At 45.1% G+C, this 6,615-nt stretch overlaps 1 pseudogene; it reads left to right on the top strand.

The window, feature by feature from the left end:
- The first annotated feature begins 1,108 nt into the window (after positions 1 to 1,108).
- LOC139417931 (von Willebrand factor A domain-containing protein 7-like) overlaps positions 1,109 to 6,615 on the top strand; it is a 35,528-nt pseudogene continuing 30,021 nt past the window's right edge.

Raw genomic sequence — 6,615 nt, 5'->3', positions numbered from 1 at the left:
ATAATTGTCCTGATGACAGTTGTAAGTGACTATTCTGAGAAACCAGAACAATGAAAACAAAAAATATTTCCACTGTAAACAGATATCATGTCAATCCAACAGGTTGCAACAGGTTTCTTGTAAATCATGTTGGCACGGCACTTCCTTGTTGTGTTGTATAAAGAGACCCATCATCTGTGTGAATCATATCTCTTCATAGGAGACATACTTCTTATCCCGTGGCATAACAAGGTAGGCACTGGTCTGTTTCTTAAATCATTGTAGTCAAATGTGCTATTGGTTGATAAGGGCGTAGGCAGTAGTTAAGAAACGGATAGGAGCACTGTGTGGGTGTCCTTGGAAACAGATATTGACTGATTGGAACACATTTAGAAGGTATACTTTGCCGCACAAATTAAATTGCACAAATTAAAGCTTATTAAGACTCCTTTAGTATATAAATGGATATTACATTTTGCTCAAATTTAGAATTTAAATGGGCTCATATTCTAGTGCTGTGGGTAATTTCAAACTCTATTGAGGAAAAGTGAATTTATTGTATCACTACATGAAAACCACTAAAGATTGGAAGGTGAAGGGTTACCTAACAAACACAAGGCAGAAAACATATTTGTATTGCAATGTAGTGTTCTAAAACCAAAGAGCACTCTACATTGCATAAATATGTTTTGCGCTTTCTGGATTAGTCCGACACTGTTATTTTTTGGGATGAATGTACAGAACATTCATATTATAATTATATATACTGTATATATATATATATATATATATATACAGTGCCTTCAGAAAGTATTCACACCCCTTGAAATTGTTCACATTTTGTTGTGTTACAAAGTGGATTTGTCTTGTTTTGTCAGCGATCTACACAAAATACTTTACAATGTCAAAGTGGAAGAAAGATTCTTATATTTGTTTTAAATTAATGGTAAATAAAACACGGGTATATATTGATTAGGTAATTATTCAACCCCCAATGCTAGAATCACCCACCTGACAGTGGCACAACACCTCTATTTTATTTTGTTTATTTTAAATTCTGTAGCACAAAAAAATTTGGAAAAAGGTCAAGTGACGTGAATACTGTCCTCTCCCTCCCAAAGACAGATTGATGATGTCATCACTCCTGGCCGTAGTTTCTCTCCTCCTCTTGCAGCCAGGGGTGCAGGGGTTCCTGGCATTCCTCTCAGGCAGCTCCATGAACCACATGGAGATCACTAAGGAAGCCATCTTACAGACCACGGCACAGGTGTGCAAGCAATTGGCCTCTGTTGAAGGAAGAGACTTCACTCTGCCGGTAAGTAAATTAAAGCCACAAAATGAAGGACCACATCAGACTCATATACTGTCACTGTTTTATATTTACACATTTGCAAATTAAAGAAGTTATTGGAGTTTTGTTTTCTATTGTAGTACAGTATGTAGTAGAATATATTTTATTTACACCAATGTGTATTAAAATGTGTGTGTGTTTGTAGCCCGGACCCCTGACTGCAGAGTCTCTGGCTCTAACCTGCTCCTCATCGGGGTCTGCTAAGAGTTTCCAGAGTGCCATATCAGACGTCACCTGGAGAAATGCCGGAGTTGACGTACGTCACGTGTTCAATGAAGAGTACCACTTTGATGGGGAGAGGTTCGTGGAGGGGCGGAAACTCATCACAGATGGCATGAGCTCTGTCAAAGACAGCATCAAGCAAGGGAACTTTGAGGCAGCAAGACAGAAGCTGGGAGACATTTTACACACCTTACAGGTGATTTAGATGGTTTTCATTATTTCCGTACTCCACAAGACAAGAGAGAGACATTGCTTTTGCTGAAATATACGTTTTGATAAAAGCAATTCAAAACGGTTTATTCCCAATGGATAACATGGCATTTGTCGTAGCATTTTCAACAACTTGTCATTGTTATATTTTCAGGACTTCTACAGTCACAGTAACTGGATAGAACTGGGCAACAGATTTCCCCATTCCAATCTCATCAGATCAGACGTGTCAGACATCGGCCCTGTTGCAGGTATTGCTTGGGCGTGTTCTGGGTGGGTGTTAAAGAGGCAGAGTAGCTTAATGATGGCTGAATGAGTTTGAAGAAGGCTAATTACCAACTAAAGCATGTAGGTTGATGTTCCTCTGAAGTAACCTGGGCCCTCATTTATCAATGTTGTGTAGCAAAGTACCAGGATGTAGTTTATATTGTGAAACCTCTGTTCACCAGATAAGGGCACTCCCACATGTCGGAGCTGTGTCGGTATAGACTGTCAGAACAACATCCTAGAAAACATCATCAGAGACAAGAAGCTGACCTCGGGATATTTTGGCCTTGGACCTCTTTCTTCCACCAAACCAAAAGGTAGAGTCAGTCACTAATCTGATTTTAATAAGATTTACATTGTGAAATTGATAAGATGGCGCCGGAGAAGGCTGATATTTTACGTGTTCCTAACCTATTGTGTTGTTTTTGTGACGCACTAGGCGTAGTGGGTGCCGGAGTCAGGCGCAGGAGGCAGAATGTACAGAATAGTGCTTTATTAGGCACAGGGAAAATAAAACGACAAAACATTGGGCGCAGAGACACGATAGCCCAAAACCAGGACCTAACAAGTCCGGAGGAAAACCCAAAATAGAAACACTCTACCACACACAAACACAGTGGAGAAAAGAAGCCTGCACAAAGAGCATGCGGCTAAATAGCCCAACTAAACGTAAACAAGAAACAGGTGTAACTAATTAGACAAAACCAACAGAAAAGGGATCGGTGGCAGCTAGTAGACCGGTGACAACGAGCGCCGCCCGAACAGGAAGAGATGCCACCTTCGGTAGGAGTTGTGACAATTTTGTTTGTTTCTTTGCGTTGTTTTTTTAACTTATTTTGTACATAATGTTGCTGCTACCGTCTCTCATGACCAAAAATCTCTCATGGCCGGACATCAGAACTGCGATTACTCACCACGAACTGGCAGAATCCTTTTTTTCCTTTAACGAGTCCGATGAGCCTGAAGTGAATGACATACCACTACCCCGGGAACAGGCCCAGATCTCCTTCATTTGTATTTTGAGAAGGCAGAGAAAAAGGGGCCAGAGAGTGGACTGGCGATCGAATAAACCCACTGCCTTCCATTCTGCTAGCAAATGTGCAATATTTTGAAAATAAAATCGATGACCTACACGGAAGATTAAACTACCAATGGGACATTCAAAACTGTAATATCTTATGCTTCACGGAGTCGTGGCTGAACGACGACATTATTAACATACAGCTGGCTGGTTATACGCTGTATCGTTAGGACAATAACGTCTGGTAAGGCAAGGGACAACAGACTATGTCTTTTTGTAAATAACAGCTGGTGCACAATATTTAAGGAAGTCTCGAGGTTCTGCTCGCCTGAGGTAGAGTATCTCATAATAAGCTGTAGACCACACTATCTACAGAGAGTTTTCATCTATATTTTTTGTAGCTGTCTACATACCACCACAGACTGATGCTGGCACTAAGACCGCACTCAATGAGCTGTATACCACCATAAGCAAACAAGAAAACGCTCACCCAGAGGCGGCGCTCCTAGTAGCCGGGGACTTTAATGCAGGGAAACTTAAACCTGTCTTACCAGATTTCTATCAGCATGTTAAACGTGCAACCAGAGGGAAAACAACTCTGGACCACCTTTACTCCACACACAAAGATGCATACAAAGCTCTCCCTCATCCTTCATTTGGCAAATCTGACCATAATTCTATTCTCCTGATTCCTGCTTACAAGCAAAAACTAAAGCAGGAAGCACCAGTGACTCGATCAATAAAGTGGTCAGATGAAGCAGATGCTAAGCTACAGGACTGTTTTTCTATCACAGACTGGAATATGTTCTGGGATTCCTCCGATGGCATTGAGTACACCACATCAGTCATTGGCTTCATCAATAAGTACATCAATGACGTTGTCCCCACAGTGACCGTATGTACAGTACATGCCCCAACCAGAAGCCATGGATTACAGGCAACATCCGCACTGAGCTAAACGCTAGAGCTGCCAATTTCAAGGAGCAGGACCTGGAAGTTTATAAGAAGACTGTGTGATCACGCTCTCTGTAGCCAATGTGAGTAAGACCTTTTAAACAGGTAAACATTCACAGACTGATTACCAGGACGTGTACTGCGAGCATGCGCTGACCAACTGGCAAGTGTCTTCACTGACATTTTCAACCTCTCCTTGTCCGAGTCTGTAATACCAACATGTTTTAAGCAGAACACAATAGTCCCTGTGTCCAAAAACACTAAGGTAACCTGCCTAAATGACCAACAACCCGTAGCACTCACGTCTGTAGTCATTAAGTGTTTTGAAAGGCTGGTCATGGCTCACATCAACACCATCACCCCAGAAACCCTAGACCCACTCCAATCTGCATACTGCCCTAACAGATCCACAGATGATGCAATCTCTATTGCACTCCACACTGTCCTTTCCCATCTGGACAAAAGGAACACCTATGTGAGAATGCTATTCATTGACTACAGCTCAGTGTTCAACACCATAGTGCCCTCAAAAGCTCATCAATAAACTAAGGACCCTGGGACTAAACTCCTCCCTCTGCAACTGGATTCTGGACTTCCTGACAGGGCGCCTCCAGGTGGTAGGGGTAGGTAACAACACCTTCGCCATGCTGATCCTCAACACAGGGGCCACTCTGGGGTGCGTGCTCAGTCCCCTCCTGTACTCCCTGTTCACTCATGACTGCATGGCCAGGCACGACTCCAACACCATCATTACGTTTTCAGATGACAAAACAGTGGTAGGTCGATCACCGACAACGACGAGTCAGCCTATAGGGAGGAGGTCAAAGACCTAGGCAGTGTGGTGCCAGGTGTCATGTATTGTCATGTTGTGTCTTTCTGTCCTTTCCTTTCACCCTGTCTCCCTCTGCTGGTCGTACTAGGTTACCGTTTCTGTCCCTCTTTCCCCCAGCTGTTCCTTGTCTTCTCTGACTACCTCATTCACCCCTTTTCCCACCTGTTCCCTTTTTCCCTCTGATTAGGTCCCTATATCTCTCTCTGTTTCTGCTCCTGTCTTTGTCGGATTCTTGTTTGTGTGTCTCATGCCTGAACCAGACTATCATCGTGTTTGCTGCAACCTTGTCCTGTCCTGTCGGAATCTACCTGTCCATCTGAGCCCACGTGTGTTCATCATTAAAGAAACTCTGTTTGTTAATTCGCTTTTGGGTCCTCATTCACGCACCTGACAGAAGAATCCGACCAAGAATGGACCCAGCGACTTCGGATCCTCTCCACTCAGCCGTCGAGATCCAGGGAGCGATGCTAGGCAGACACGAGCAGGAATTGTCTGCTGCTCGACATGCCGTTGAGACCCTGGCCACCCAAGTCTCCAACCTCACAGAACAGGTTCACCATCTCCGCCTCGATCCACCGGCCACTTCCAGGGCTTTCGAATCTCCGGAGCCCAGAATCAATAACCCGCCGTGTTACTCTGGGGAGCCCACTGAATGCCGCTCGTTCCTCACCCAGTGTGATATTGTGTTTTCTCTCCAGCCCAACACTTACGCCAGGAGCACTGCTCGTGTCGCCTACGTCATATCTCTCCTTACTGGACGGGCTCGTGAGTGGGGCACGGCAATCTGGGAGGCAAGGGCTGAGTGTACTAACCAGTATCAGGACTTTAAGGAGGAGATGATACGGGTTTTTGATCGATCTGTTTTTGGGGAGGAGGCTTCCAGGGCCCTGTCTTCCCTATGTCAAGGCAATCAATCCATAACAGACTACTCTATTGAGTTTCGCACTCTTGCTGCCTCCAGTGGCTGGAACGAGCCGGCTTTGCTCGCTCGTCTTCTGGAGGGTCTCCGCGCAGAGGTAAAGGATGAGATTCTCTCCCGGGAGGTTCCTTCCAGCGTGGATTCCTTGATTGAACTCGCTATTCGCATTGAGCGACGGGTTGATCTTCGTCACCGAGCTCGTGGAAAGGAGCTCGCGTTCTCCGTTGCCCCCCTCTCCGCATCACTACCATCTTCCTCTGCCGGCTCGGGAGCTGAGCCTATGCAGCTGGGAGGTATCCGCATCTCGACTAAGGAGAGGGAACGGAGAATCACCAACCGCCTCTGTCTCTATTGCGGTTCTGCTGGTCATTTTGTCACTTCATGTCCAGTAAAAGCCAGAGCTCATCAGTAAGCGGAGGGCTACTGGTGAGCGCTACTACTCCTGTCTCTCCTTCAAGATCCTGCACTACCTTGTCGGTCCATCAACGCTGGGCCGGTTCGTCAGCTTCCTGCAGTGCCTTAATAGACTCTGGGGCGGAGGGCTGTTTTATGGACGAGACCTGGGCTCGGGAACATGACATTCCTCTCAGACAGTTAAGGGAGTCCACGGCCTTGTTCGCCCTGGATGGTAGTCCTCTCCCCAGGATTCAGCGTGAGACGCTACCTTTAACCCTCACTGTTTCTGGTAATCATAGCGAAACCATTTCTTTTTTAATTTTTCGTTCACCTTTTACACCTGTTGTTTTGGGCCATCCCTGGCTAGTTTGTCATAATCCTTCCATTAATTGGTCTAGTAATTCTATCCTCTCCTGGAACGTCTCTTGTCATGTGAAATGTTTAATGTCTGCTATCCCTCCTGT

Source organism: Oncorhynchus clarkii, chromosome 10, assembly GCF_045791955.1.
Source record: "Oncorhynchus clarkii lewisi isolate Uvic-CL-2024 chromosome 10, UVic_Ocla_1.0, whole genome shotgun sequence".
Taxonomy (NCBI): domain Eukaryota; kingdom Metazoa; phylum Chordata; class Actinopteri; order Salmoniformes; family Salmonidae; genus Oncorhynchus; species Oncorhynchus clarkii.
This window is presented reverse-complemented; position numbering and strand designations above follow the sequence as displayed.